The sequence below is a fragment of the Amborella trichopoda genome, chromosome 10, assembly GCF_054954075.1.
Source record: "Amborella trichopoda isolate Santa Cruz 75 chromosome 10, AtrichopodaSantaCruz75HAP2 v2.0, whole genome shotgun sequence".
NCBI classification, from domain to species: domain Eukaryota; kingdom Viridiplantae; phylum Streptophyta; class Magnoliopsida; order Amborellales; family Amborellaceae; genus Amborella; species Amborella trichopoda.
Genome location: NC_142345.1, coordinates 24,782,003 through 24,796,916, shown reverse-complemented (window position 1 = coordinate 24,796,916; position 14,914 = coordinate 24,782,003). Strand labels below are relative to the sequence as shown.

The 14,914-nt window shown below is 46.0% G+C and overlaps 1 long non-coding RNA gene across 1 annotated transcript; it reads right to left on the bottom strand.

Moving 5' to 3' along the window:
- Positions 1-1,203: 1,203 nt before the first annotated feature.
- On the bottom strand, positions 1,204-10,925 carry LOC148780086 (uncharacterized). Its single transcript, XR_016042473.1, has 3 exons — positions 10,759-10,925; positions 1,667-1,786; positions 1,204-1,598 (listed from the first exon to the last, which is right to left on the bottom strand). It is a non-coding gene; the product is annotated as an uncharacterized LOC148780086 (long non-coding RNA).
- Positions 10,926-14,914: the final 3,989 nt, after the last annotated feature.

The following is a 14,914-nucleotide window of genomic DNA, read 5'->3' as shown; positions in this document are numbered from 1 at the left end:
TTGAAATTTCCACTGTATGTTAGGCTTTAATGACCGAGGACCCATGATGATGAAAAATGTCGTCCAACAACGCCCAGTTTCACATAATCGACACCGATACATCTTACAATGCCTTGATCGGCCGCTCTTGGCTTCATGATCAAGGGGTGGTCCCTTCCACGCTCCACCAATGCTTCAAGTACAGTCGAGATGGAAGACAGCACATGGTCTAAGTACTATTTCACTGACCTATAGCCGAGACGCACTATGCTGATGCTAAGTACTATTTCACTGACCTTCTAGCATCCGAAAGGTCAAAGGATGATGATTGGAAGCTTGTGAGGCAGACATTACCCTCGTCTCATGAGGATGTTGAAGACCTTGGGCGAATGATTATAGACATGTTCAAAGAAGAGGAAAGACAAGGCAAAATCCTCCCCTTAACTCCTATCTACCCAAGTATACCTTGCCACCTCTCCGAGGTCATGACATCGTCTCGCCAAGATGAAGCTTCCCCCTCTACTTCTCCTTCTAGTTTGCTAAAACAAAATGACGAGCTAAAAGCGACTTTTGAGACTGAGGAAGCACTAGAGGTAGACCTTTCAACATCGACGGTCACCTATACGCCAGACCGGCAAAAGGTCCTGCCTGTTCCCAATGCTTTTCTAGAAGCAGAATTGGCATGCCTACCACTCGTCCTCCTTGAGCAAGGAGATCACCAGCAGCAAAAAGAAGGTCTTACACCTCTCAGAGGCTCTCGGAGAAGTACAGGTAGACAAGAGTCAGCCCTTTCGCTCTCAGGAACAAGACCTCCTGACAGAGATGAGAAGTGAGGTTCGCAGCCTCTAGAATCAGTTGGAGATTATGTGCGTCGCTTCCAAGCACCTGAAAGAGTTTGTCCTTGAGACTAAGACCTATGACGAGCTCAAAAGCAATGCACCTCGAATCGAAGCCAAGGCTCCCCCAGATTGGAGTATTTACAGCGAACATGCTCACCAAATCATGAGAACCATGAATTATGAGCCCCTGTCCAATCAAACACTAAGGGGTGAGGAAGCAACTACTCCCCCATTCGAGGTCATTAGAGCAATAGCAAGTTGTCATAAGACCAAGCAAGGAGTGGGCTACTCTCTATCGTCTCACATTCTGGAGCAGAGACAAAGAAGCAGAAAAAAGAAGGGAAACTAAAAAATGCCCCACACAGAAAAAAAAAAAAAAAAAAAAAAAAAAAAAGGACCGTTTCATTCATAAATCTAAAGGGCATTAAAAGTGCCCTTTTCTTTACAATGGATGAAATGAAAAGAAAAAGAAAAAGAAGGCACTATCAAAAGCGGTCAATGATTTCATTGACCTTTCCCCTGCACTCTTTGGCCGAGCCCCTCACTCATTCGATGCTCGCTGTCAGTTCTGTCACCAACCCAACCTCATGCCCCACCAAGGACAACTTCTCGCCCAAGGAGTACGCGAGGTCCAGCAGCTTCTGGCCTAGTGCCTTATCTTTGGCTACCCAAGCTGCCATTGGTTAGGTGCCTCGATCTCGCCTCCTTGGATCTAGGTGATTGGGTGGCACGTGTCATGGGTTCAGAAGACCCGGGACCTAAGATCACTCTCTCCAGAACCTTTTTTAAGAAACAGGTCAGGTATCCAACTAGTGAGAGAGGAATTTGGGTTGTGAAGCGGGACTTACCTCACGTGGCTTCGTGACACACTCAGGCTGGCACGCATGGGCGCCCTCTTAGATAACGTTGGAAAGCCCCCTAGCCTATGGCCGGTTTGGAATCGCCTCTCTTTACTTGTTTCTCCTTTCCTACAAACACATACACACGTAAGACATTCCAACAAGTGGGTCTTTGAACCCTGACTTGTCGAAGAAAACAATAAAATAAAATGGAGTGAAATAAAAAGTAAAGTGGAATGAGATGAAATGAAAATGAAAGAGGTGAATTAAAATAAAATGAGATTAGAAGATGGAGTTAGTATAGAACAAGAATAAGATGAATTAAAATAAAATAAAGTAAAGGAAAATAAAATAAAAGAGTTAAAAGAAAATGAAATAGAATAAGATGGGGTAAATAAAATAAAGTGGAATAAAATAAAAAAATGCGATAATGGAAATAAAATAAAAGAGGTGAGTAAAATAAAATAAAATAAATAAAGTAGATAAAATAAGGAATATAAAGATAAATTAAAATAAATGACTACGAAAAAAAGAATGAATGAAGTAAATAAAATAAGATAAGGGCATAAAAGAAAAATGGCATCGAGTAAATTAAAGTCAAATAAAATAAGTGAAATTATGCAAAATAAAATAATAACAAAAAAAATCGAAAGTGGGTAAGAGAAGGAGATTACGTTTTTATAAAATAAAACAAATGAGGACGTTAGTCAAGAGTGAGAGAGGGTAAGGGGTTGGATTGCTATGTGAACGAGGGAAGTTTGGACGAAATAAACGAAAAGAAACGAAACGAAGATAAGCGGCACGAAACGAAAGGGAAGAGGGGTATTTTTCTTGTGGGTTTTTAGAGAGATAAGGTGCAGCAGAAGAATGGAGAGCTACAGGGTACCGTGAAAGGGACAGAAGTGGCGGACGACAGGGATGGTGCGAGATGGGATGGCGATCAGGGAAAGCTGGGAGCATGGCACTATAGAGGCGGATGAAAGGGTGGAGGTTACAGGTAGCTGCTGGTGGTAGTTGCGGAGAGAAGAGAGCGAAGTAGTGGCCGCTGCTGGTGGTTGCAGCAGAAAGTGGCGGAAGTTGGAGCGAAGGATGATGGATGTAGGAGAAGGCAGCTGATGAGAGGTGGCAGGCTGCGATGGTGATAGAGATAGAGCTATAGGTTGCAGGTGAGTGGAAGGAGAGAGGACAGTGGGTTGCAGCAGTCGAGGAGCAAATAGGGACGGTGGTTGGAAGCAGAGTGATGCCAATCGACTGCTGCATAGTGGAGAGAGCGGCGTAGGAGTATGGAGATAGAGGTGGATGCAACGTGAGAGAGAACAGGGAAGACGGGAGTTGTAGGTGGGTGGTAGTCGCTGCTAGCGAGTTAAGGTTGACCAGTTGCAGGGTGGAGCAGCCGGACACTTTGTTAGGTTGTGGCTGACGTGGGGTGAAAGAGAAAGGGTTGCAGGCAGCGGAGCAGGAGAAACCATGAGGACCCTGCCAAGAAGATGGACAGCAGAGCAGTTGAGGAAGAAAAGTTGAGAGGTGTTGATGGCGGTTGCTGATTAGAGATCGTGGATGAGAAGAGAGAAAGATGCGGAAGGCAGGAAGCGTGGAGATTGAAAGGTTGCTGCCGTGAAGGGAACGGCAGAGAAAGCTGGGGCGCAGGGGTTAGAAGTGAGAGCCAGTAGCTTGGGGGAGGGAATGAGAGGCGCAGGGCGATAGGTAATGCGGTGCGCACGGCAATGAGGGAGAGGGACGCACACACCAATGAGAGAGCAGGGCTCACGGCGATAGGTAAGGTGGTGCGCACGAGACGGCGATAGGGTGAGTTTGCACACGGTGCTGGGATTTGATGTGCGCACGACGATTGGTAGAACTGGAAATGGGCAAAGGTGGTACCACAGGACGTGAGAGAGAAGAAGTGAGGAGGGTGCCCCGAAAGAGTGGGGATGTAAGGTGGGCAGAAAAAAGGAAGAGAATGGAAGATGGAGGTGAGAAACTACAAGAGAATAAAAGAGAAAGAAAATAAAAAGTTGATGGTCATGAAGGATTATAGAGAGAGAATGAGAGAATAAGGAACGAAAAAGAGTGACATAGACCGTCTGTGAAAAAGGAGAGAGAAAGAGAGAGAAGAAGAGAGAAAGAGAAAAACGCTAAGTCTAGAAGTACTGACCCAACAATGAGTAAGATAAAAATTTCGTTAAGCAAATAAAAGGCCGGTGTACAATGGTAGTACGAGGTATATATAGAACTATGTCCAAACATGGGTGGATAATCAAAATTAAACCTAATAGTTGAAAATTAAGATTAAATTAAATTAAAAGAATTTAAAAAATAGGATACAAAATGACATATTTTCCCTTTTCATAACAACTTGTAGAATTCTAAAACAGTCCATATGCTGCCTTAGAACTTGCGTGATCTTTCATGGATGATCCGGGGTCGTTTCGATGCCCGGTTGATCGAAAGATGGTTCTTCTCTTATAGGGTTCGACATGGCGATCGATTTAATACCAACTTCGAGCCATGGATCGAGTTTTTTGTGCCTGATCATGTGATTTGAAATTTGAATGAATATTGAAACTTTGGATCGATTGTATGCTCGTTCCTTGATGTTTTTCTATGATTTCTTCGTTAAAGCACACTGAGCATGGCGTCACGATCGCGGGGCAATAAACGCAGCTCGATTCTGTGTCCAGACGAAGGTTTTGCAACTTTGGAATTTTGGTCGGAATCTAGAATTTTGGCGACGGAATTTATAGTCACTTCGTCGGCTTTGTGTGCAAAATCCGATCGTTCATCATCTACAGGGTTCGGGTCAGAGATAGCCCGAGACCTTATGCACGCGATGGAATAGGTCTCTTGTTAATCGGGCTCTCGAGCGGGTGTGATTGGGCCGCTCGAGAGACGCACGATGCTGTTGATTTTCCTGGACTTTTTTCACAGATCAGCAACTTCTCTCTAGTGAGATATGAGCATCGAAAGTCACTAGTTGTGACTGCCCCTTTAATGGTGTGGAGTTGCAGGGTGGCCGCACGGGAATAGTGTGCGGCTCGTCCTGTTTCGCCTATAAAATTTTCCTGGAGTGTCCGTTTAAGATGAAATTTGACCGTGGGGGTTTTCAAGTGTGTTGAATCCAATGATGATGGTCACACAGCAATTTGAGACGCTGAAAAATGTAAACCTAGTTATAGGGGTCCATTTAAGGGTGGCAGATTCTGCCAAAATTGTTTATCAGTCTGCACTGCCTTAGACATGTCAAAAGGCGACAAAACTTGGCAAGAGACTCTTGAAAGAGCTCATGAAGATCTTGGCCAGTTCTGGAGTTGTTATGAGACTGTCAAAATTTTCACTACTTGCTAGGCCTTTATTGAGCGGGGGCTCCATGTTGATGAAAAATACCTTCCGACAGCATGCCCCGCCGAATGTTGTACTTTAAGAGAATCGAGAAGTGCCAGGATGTTTGAGAGATCTTTGTCAAAGTCCACACCCTCAAGAGACGATATGTGGTTCTAGAGCATGAGGCCTTTGTCAGGACCTCTTCATATAGAACCAAGCCTTTTTTGAAGGCCAAATGCTACGAACCTTCAATTGGCATTGTTCACTGCTACACCAGGTTTGTTTTTGATGCTCAAGGTATCCCCTACAGGTCCCGTCTAGCGGGGTCCAGTCGGGGGCTTCGAACCCAACCCGAAAGTTTAGTCCCATGTAGGCTAGGGGGTTTGGCGAAGACTACCCTAAAGCATGTGGTAGGTTAGACCCTGGCTTCTTTAGTTTCTTGCCTTCGCAATGGCTCTTAGCATTTCCAAAGGGATGTTTTGATCATCGTCCTCACTCTCAAGGACTCTTGTTATTGTTGAACTGGGGAGATCGTATGCGGCTCTCACTCCCTAATGAGCCAGGAAACGGGGGAGATCTTATGCGGCTCTCACTCCCTGATGAGCCATGAAACTGGGGAGTCGGCTGAGGCTGTGGAAGTGTGTCAACTTGCTTTGTTGGTCCAAGCACCCTTTCGCAGGTTTTCACTTGAACATGGGAAGTGGCACCGTGAGGACAGTTTTTACCAACTTCTGTTATTTTTGGGCTCTTTTACCCATGACTTTATGGTCATGTCCACCCTTTTCATCCATTTTTGCTCACGGTTCCCTCTTGGATGTGGGTCACCATGTAGATGAAGCTCCACTGGAGATAGGTCTGTGGATATCCATTTGCTTCCCTAGCGATAAGGATAGTTAAGGCTATGCACCAGCAGAGAGATAAAGAAGGTGGTGGCAGTCGAGGATTCGCAGGCGGAAGAGGCTTCACAGGGGATTAGGAGGGCCAGTGTGACTCCCTGGGGTGAAGGATGAGGCTTCATGTAACTTTACTGGGGTCACAAGCCAAAGCCTAGGTGTAACTCTACTGGGGATAGTTGTAGAATGCGCTCGACAACAACAGGGTCTAGCATAAGGGTACGCATGACAAGAAGAGGGCAGTTATGGTGTATAATGGAGGCTTAAGGGGGCTATGAGTAATGTGACTCAACTGGACAAATGGAGGCCAGGAAAGTCTTGAGGTAATGGTGATGCGTGGAATGAGTACAATGGGTTGTGAAAGTACCCTATCAGGTGTAGGGATATACGGTTGAGACTACGGTACGCCTCCTTGAGATATTGCTTTGTAAAGGCGGGCACGGCACATGCCTTGCATGCTTTACTTTGAAGCCTCACAGTCGAAACTATGGTATGCCTCTTAGAGAAGAGCGCATGCTTTGATGATTACATGCTTTACTTTGAAGCCTCACAGTCGGAACTGTGGTACACCTCTTTGTGATATGGCTTTGTAGAGGCGGTTGCATGTCTTGACGATTGCATACTATGTTTCAAAGCCTCACAGTTGGAACTGTAGTATACTTCTTTTATATATGGCTTTATAGGGGCAGGTGCATACTTTGACGGTCGTATGCTATGCTTCGAAGTCTCAAAGTCGAAATTGTGGCACGCTTCTGAGAGACGAGCGTTTACCTCTTTGAGATATGGTTGTGTAGAGGCAGGCGCATGCTTTGAAGTGCATGCTCTGCTTCAAAGCCTCACAGTCGCAATCGAAGTACACCTTGATTAGGGAGGACACGTCAAAGGGGACACCATGGGCTTGTGAAGAAGGATGTAGTATGGGATGTATAGGAGGATGTCATGCGGTAACCTCATGGAGACATGTAGGAACAAGAAGCAATTTATAGTCATGCGAATAGACTATATCTCGTGCAATTTAACGTCTTGCTACAAGGATGTTTGACATTACCCGTGATGACCTGAAGGGGAGGATCAACACGTCGGTCATTTGAAAGTAAGTGCCCCGAAGGGTTTTCACCACACCTCTGTTGTTTTGACAATCTTGCCCATAGTGCCCTTGCGGGTTTCCACTATGCCCGTATTTTTCTCTTTTTGACATATTTTGCCCATGGTGGCCTTTGAGGGTGCACACCATCTTCATCATTCATTTTTTTTTAACATTTTTACCCATGACGCACTTGTAGGTTTTCGTCATGTCCATCTTCTTCTTCTTATTTTTTTTTTGCAGAAGCGTTTTAAGGTCATGCCACCGTGACCATCAACTTGGCGTGTTTTAAGGTCATCCGCTGATACCTGAGGGCATGTTTAAGGTCTTGCCTCCAAGATCGTATGTTGTGCAGTTTAACATCGTGCCACTAGGACGTGTGTTATAGTTTAGGGTCATGTAGCTTGGATCGTGGTTGTGCAGTTTAAGGTCATGCGGCATGGATCATGCAGTTTAAGGTCATGAAACTAGACCTCCACTACAAGTTAAAGTCGTATAGTTTGAACCATGCAGTTTAGGGTCGTGCATCTAGACCGTGGTGTTTGAGCAGACCTTCAATTTGAACTGCCTTGTCGAACATCTTGGCGAATGTATTGGGCTATGATGAAGTGACATAACGAGCCAATTCTAGGTGCATCCCATCTATGCAGTACTTTATCTCTTGTGGCTCACCTATCAGTGTGGCGAGATTGATAGCCAGATTGCACCACCTTTTGATGTACTCTATCACTGGCTCGTGTGCGTTTGTTTCAACTCAAGGACTTCAAAGAGTTGCACTTTCTTTTCTATGTCCTAGAAGCACTTTGGGAACTCTTCCTCCATTTGTGCCCATGAAGAGTTGACTCTGGTAGTAACTGAGAGTACCATTTGAATGCTGCTCCTGTAAGGGTTCCCACAATTGCCGAAGCAGTAGGTGCTCATTATTCGCTGTATTGCCACAAGTTGAAATGAAATGGGCTATGTGTTGCCGTGATGAGCCAGTATTGTTAAACTTTGATAGCCCGGTGGAAATGGAGTTTGGTCAACATACATTGGGTAAGGCTTTTGGTAGAGATTTGGCTCTTCCATTACTGGGTTATTGTATTTTTTCAATGCTTCAGCTACCATGCCTTTCACTGATTCTTCATTCCCAACCTGAGCTGATGGGGAGGAGACCGGCAATGAGGGAGGCGAGGGTGGTAATGCCCTTTCTTCTGATGATGTTGTTTCGATGACTAGATGGGGTGCTTGAGGGACGATAAAGAGGGTTTGGTGCCTCGAGGGCGTATGCTCAGGCTTACGTGACCCCAATACCTCTTGGCGCAAAGTTTTTATGATTCCATCTTTTGATCTCATCTCAGCTTGTAACTGCTTCAATGTGGTCTTCAGCTGTGCAATTTCGTTCCCATAGTATTCTGGTATTTCATTGATCACCATAGCTTTGACACCAGCCATGCTTGAGAGATCTTCTCTTACTAGAAGATTGGATTGCTCACCTTTGGGAAGCAAAGGGATAACGGAGGCTTTGAGGTTGGCTTCCCCGAAAGCTTCCCTTTCATTTGGGACAGTACCATCCAATAGAGTTTGCTCACCATGCACCTCTTGCTCAATGGGGTTCTCGACCATGGGCTCAACTGTTGCTGCTTTGACAACCTCATTGATGAAGATCATTGAGTCTTCATTCAGGTTGGCTTCATCTTCCAAGGCTTGAATATCCTCATCATCTAATGAGAATCTAAAACTCTCACAAGATGGTGAGGTCACTTGATCGTCATTGGGGAAGCGTTTTTTAAGACATAGGGGGAACAAGTGATCAGTCTCATAAGGAGCCGTGACGTCTTCAAAGCACGGGGCCCACATGTAATCAGCCTCATAAAGAATAGCGTTTTTGGGTAGAGTCGTTTCATCAGGGTGGCCAGCGAAAGGGATGCTGTCCATCTCATCCTCTATCAGGGAATGATTTTCCTCGAATGAGAATGACGAGCTCTCATCAAAGGTAAGAGTCATTGGATGCATGAGGACGAGGGATGTGGCCCCATCAGAATTGGGCTCTTCATCACCAAATGGGAATGTGAAACCCTCATAGGACAAGGCCGTGTTATTATTATCAGAAGTGCACATGTAGCATGTATGACATGGGGGAAGCATGCAACTGGCTTTGCATGGAATCATTGTGCCTTCTGGGTACAGGGGAGTTATTTCAATGGGGCGGTCAGAAAAGGGGAAGGGGCTCTCATCATTGGAAGAGAAGTCTTCGATCACTTTCTTTACTTTGCCCCTGAGCTGGGCCTTCAATGTCTTGATCTTCAGGCCCCATTTCCGGGCTTGACCTTGATTTTTCTTCTTCATGGTCTGGTAGTACTGCCGTCGTGCGAAGGTCAGTTGTTCCTCCAACCCATTCTCGTGATTTCCTTTAGAATTGGATGTCGTGCTAGATCCATGCATGTGCACACGATGCAAAGGTGTGTTATGGGCGGGTGCGGGGATTGACGCGTGTTCGCCTCCTGAAGGACTTCGGGTGACCTAGTGGTCAACCCGGGCTTGAGTAGCGTGTCCGGCCTTAAGACACCCGGTGTCGTGAGCATGTGTGTGTGATGGAATGGCCATGTGACCATCCCTCAGAGAGTGAGCAAGCATGTGCTAGGAGGGTGTAATAGGAGGTCCCCACTCATGTGCTCAGGCAGACGCAGCAACAATGTTGCCCTGAGTGATGCAGTGCATATGCAAGGGGTGTGCAAGGCCGGTATGAAGAAGAGTCGAACCTTGAGGGTGTCCCGAGATAACCAAAAGGCTGCCTCGAGGATGTGCAGGGCTATGTCCAAGAAGACCCGAACCCTGACAGTATCCCAAGGTAACTTGAGGATTGCCCTAAGTGATGCAGTATGCATGTGAAAGGGGTGTAGGGCTAGATTCAAGGAGACCCGAACCCTGACCGTGCATCGGGGTAACCTGAGGGTTGCCCCGAGTGGTGGACTGTGCATGCCAAGGAGGTGCAGAGCGAAGTCCAAGAAAACTGGAACCCTGACCGTGTCCCGAGGTAACCTGAGGGTTACCCCAAGGTGTAGCTAGAATGGATGGTCCACTATGGTGGATGTGTGTGAGGTGGTGGCTTTAGAGCCTCCTCCTTCTGGTGTCGAGTCTCTTGTTATAGGGGCCCGATGTGATAGAAAATGGGGGGTAGCCTCACGGTGACCTGCAGGAGCAACAATAGATGAACTGTCAGTCGCGTAAGAGGGAGGGGTGGAGTTCGGCCTGCCCCGAGTAGTGGGATCAGTAAGTGAGTTGCTGGTAGCAAGGTGCGTGTTGTGTGTGATGGCATGTGTGCCACCAATGCAAGGTGCGTTCGCAGAAGGTCCACCAATGCAAGGAGGTAGGGAGTGAGGGACTTGTCGGTCCATCCTCGCCTTTATCCAGGTGATGACCTAAGAGCGGGACACCTGGTCGATGCTCAGGAGAAAGGTCAGGCACGAGGTTCGCAGAACTTGTTCCCGATGAAGACTCACGAGTGCAGGGATTACGAAACCACTGACTCAGATGAAGGGGTCAAGTAACCCGGAAGACAGGTGTGTATATAGTGAGAAAGAACAAAAAGAAAGGAAAGTCAAACAAGAACAATCTAACGATGGGATAGCGTATCTCCAGTGGAGTCGCCAAGCTGGTTAGGTGCCTCAATCTAGCGTCCCCAGATCTAGGTGATCGAGTGGCACGTGGCACGGGTTTGGAAGACCCGGGACCTGAGATCGCTCTCTCGGGAACCTTGTTTAAGAATAAGGGCAGGTATCCAACTAGTGAGAGAGGAATTTGGGTCGTGAGGTGAGACTTACCTCACATGGGTCCATGACACACTCAGGCTGGCTCGCGTGGGCACCCTCTTAGATCACGTTGGAAAGCCCCCTGGCCTATGGCTGGTTTGGAATCACCTCCCTTGACCTGTTTCTCCTTTCCTGCAAACACAGACACACACGTAAGACGCTCCAACAAGTGGGTCAGGGAACCCTGACTTGTCGAAGATAACAATAAAATCAAATGGAGTGAAATGAAAAGTAAAGGGGAATGAGATGAAATTAAAATGAAAGAGGTGAATTAAAATAAAACAAGATTAGAAGATGGAGTTAGGATGGAATAAGAGTAAGATGAATTAAAATAAAATGAAGTAAAAGAAAATAAAATAAAAGAGATAAAAGAAAATGAAATAGAATAAGATGGGGTAAATAAAATAAAGTGGAATAAAATAAAATAAATGAGATCAAGGAAATAAAATAAAAGGGGTGAATAAAATAAAATAAAATAAAATAAATAAAGTAGATTAAATAAGGAATATAAAGATAAATTAAAATAAATGACTAAGAAAAAAAGAATGAATGAAGTAAATAAAATAAGATAAGGGCATAAAAGAAAAATGGCATCGAGTAAATTAAAGTCAAATAAAATAAGTGAAATTATGTAAAATAAAATAATAACAAAAAAAAATGGAAAGTGGGTAAGAGAAGGAGAGTACGTTTTTATAAAATAAAACAAATGAGGATGTTAGTTAACAGTCAGAGAGGGTCAGGCGTTGGGTTGCCGTGTGAATGAGGGAAGTTTGGACGAAATAAACGAAAAGAAACGAAACGAAGATAAACGGGACGAAACGAAAGAGAAGTGGGGTATTTTTCTTGTGGGTTTTTAGAGAGAAAAGGTGCAGCAGAAGAATGGAGAGCTACAGGGTACCGTGAAAGGGACAGAAGTGGCGGACGACAGGGATGGTGCGAGATGGGATGGCCACCCCGGAAACCTGGGAGCATGGCACGAGAGTGGCGGATGAAAGGGTGGAGGTTACAGGTAGCTGATGGTGGTAGTTGTGGAGAGAAGGGAGCGAACTAGTGGCCGCTGCTGGTGGTTGCAGCAGAAAGTGGCGGAAGTTGGAACGAAGGATGATGGATGGAGGAGAAGGCAGCTGATGAGAGGTGGCAGGCTGCGATGGCGATAGAGATAGAGCGATAGGTTGGAGGTTAGTGGAAGGAGAGAGGACAATGGGTTGCAGCAGTCGAGGAGCAAATAGGGGCGGTGGTTGGAAGCAGAGTGATGGCAATCGACTGCTGCAAAGTGGAGAGAGAGGCGGAGGAATATGGAGATAGAGGTGGATTCAACGTGAGAGAGAACAGGAAAGACGGGAGTTGTAGGTGGGTGGTAGTCGCTGCTAGCGAATTAAGGTTGACCAGTGGCAGGGTGGCGCAGCTGGACACTTTGTTAGGTTCTGGCTGATGTGGGGTGAAGAAGATGGGGAGAGATGGTCCAAGCGGGTGAAGAGAGGGATAAAAGAGACGGGTGCAGGCAGCGGTGCAGGAGAAACCATGAGGACCCAGCCAGGAAGATGGACAGCAGAGCGGTTAAGGAAGAAAAGTTGAGAGGTGTTGATGGTGGTTGCCGATTAGAGATCGTGGTTGAGAGAAAAGAGTAAGGTGTGGAAGGCAGGAACTGGGGAGATTAAGAGGTTGCTGCCGTGAAGGGAACGGCAGAGAAAGGCGGGGCGCAGGGGTTAGAGAGAGAGCAATAGTAGCGTGGGGGACGGAATAAGAGGCGCACTGCGATAAGTAATGTGGTGCGCACGGCAATGAGGGAGAGGGGCACACATAGCAATTAGAGAGGGGCGCACGGCGATAGGTAATGCGGTGGGCATGAGACGGGCGAAAGGGTGAAGTTCGCACACGGGAGGTAGAAATGGAAATGGGCAAGGTGGTCTACGGGACCCAGGATGTGAGAGAGAGGAAGTGACCACAAGGGTGCACCGAAGAGAAGAGTGGTGATGTAAGATGCGCACAAAAAAAAAGAGAAAGAAAGACGGAGGTGAGGGACTACCAGAGAAAGAGGAGGAGGTGGACCCGAGGGTCTACATAAAAGAAATGATCATGCAGGGAATAAAAGTGAAAGAAAAAAGAAAATTGATGGTCATGAGGGACCACAGAGAGGGAAGAAGAGAATGCAGAAGGAAAAAAGAGTGACACAGATAGCGATAGGCCTCTGTCGTCTGTAAAAGAAGAGAGAGCAAGAGAGAGAAAGAGAAAAAAGGAGAAGAAAGAGAGAAAGAAACGCTAAGTCCAAAGGTACCGATCAAAAAAAAATCTCCTACCTCTCTTTTCCAAGACGTGACCCAACAATCGGCAAGATAAAAATTTCATTAAGCCAATGAAAGGCCTGTGTACAATGGTAGAAAGTGGTATATATAGAAGTGTGTCCAAACATAGGTGGATGATCAAAATTGAACTTAATTGCTGAAAATTAAGATTAAATTGAATTAAAAGAATTTAGAAAATAGGGTACAAAATGACAAATTTGCCCTTTTCCTAACAAGTTGTGGAATTCCAAAACTGTCATTGTGCTGCCCTAGAACTTATGTCATCTTTCATGGATGATCCGTGGTCGTTTTGATGCCCGGTTGATCGAAAGATGGTTGTTTTCTTATAGGGCTTGGCATGATGATCGATTTGATACCAATTTCGAGCCATGGGTTATGTTTTTGGTGCACGATCATGTGACTTGAAATTTGAATGAATCTTGAAACTTCGGATCGATTGTATGCTCGTTCCTTGATGTTTTTCTATGATTTTTTTGCTAAAGCACACTGAGTATGCCATCACAATCGCGAGGCAACAAAAGCATCTCGATTATGTATCCACACGAAAGTTTTGCAACTTTGGAATTTTGGTCGGAATCTAGAATTTCGGCGATGAAATTTACAGTCATTTCGTCGGTTTTGTGTGCAAAATCCCACCGTTCATCATGTATGGGGTTCGTGTCAGAGATAGCTCGAGACCTTATGCACGCGATGAGATTCGTCTCGCGTCGATCTGGCTTGCAAGCTGCATGATTTGGCCGCTCGAGTGAGGCATGATGTTATTGATTTTCTTGCACTTTCTTCATGGAGCAGCAACTTCTCTCTAGCTTTTCTTCGTGCTCGGGCTTCGTCATGGGACGTACCACATATCGAAATGCTCACCTTGATGAAACGAATATTCTCACAAACTTTGGGCTTGATCCGACCTCATACAAGTGAGATATGAGCATTGAAAGTCACTGGTCGTGACTGTCCCTTTAATGGTGTGGAGTTGCAGGGTGGTCATACATGAATAGTGTGTGGCTCCTCCTATTTCACTCTTTTGCCTATAGTGCTTTCCTGGAGTGTCCGTTTAAGCTGAAATTTGACACTTGGGGGTTTTCAATCATGTCGGATCCAATGCACATCAATTTGAAACGCTAAAAATGTAGCTCCAGTTATAGGGGTCTATTTTAAGGTGCTAGAGGCCAATTTTGTCAGAACTATTTCTCAGTCTGCACTGCCTTAAACATGTTGGAATGCGACGAAACTTGGCAGGATACTCTTGAGAGACCTCATGAAGATCTTGGGCAGTTCTGGGGCTGTTCTAATACTGTCAAAATTTCTACTACTTTCTAGGCCTTTATTGAGCGGGGGCCCCATGTTGATGAAAAATACCTTCCAAGAGCACTCTCCTTGTCCAACCTTTTGAGCTCCTGTGCCCACTTTGCAATATTCACCTTCAAGGTCATTACCTTGTTATGGCGTGTTACAGCCTTCTCGACAACGGTGAACTTCTGGGAGACGATAGCTTCCCTCTCCCCTACCTGGGCTTGCTACGAGCCTCTTAGTCGCGCTGCATTCTCTTTCACCTACAGAGCCTTCACCTCCATCCCTCCAGCTCAATGGCGATGACGTCAAAATACGGGAGGACTTCTGGTGCACTTCCTAAGGCGATCCCCCTCAGCTGTAGGATCGTTGTTCTAAGCTCTTCAAGGGGCAGCTCCTTTAGCTTTTGGAGGCCCGTTCGAAGCATCTCAAAGATGACACCTGACATCCCGCTGAAAGTGGGCTTGGGCAGTGCAGTAGGTGCGGCTGCAGCAAAGGAATCCTCAACGGCAGCCACGGGATCTGTTGAAACCTCAACTAGAGTCATCCCTTATATCTCAAGGGCAACCTCGATTTCG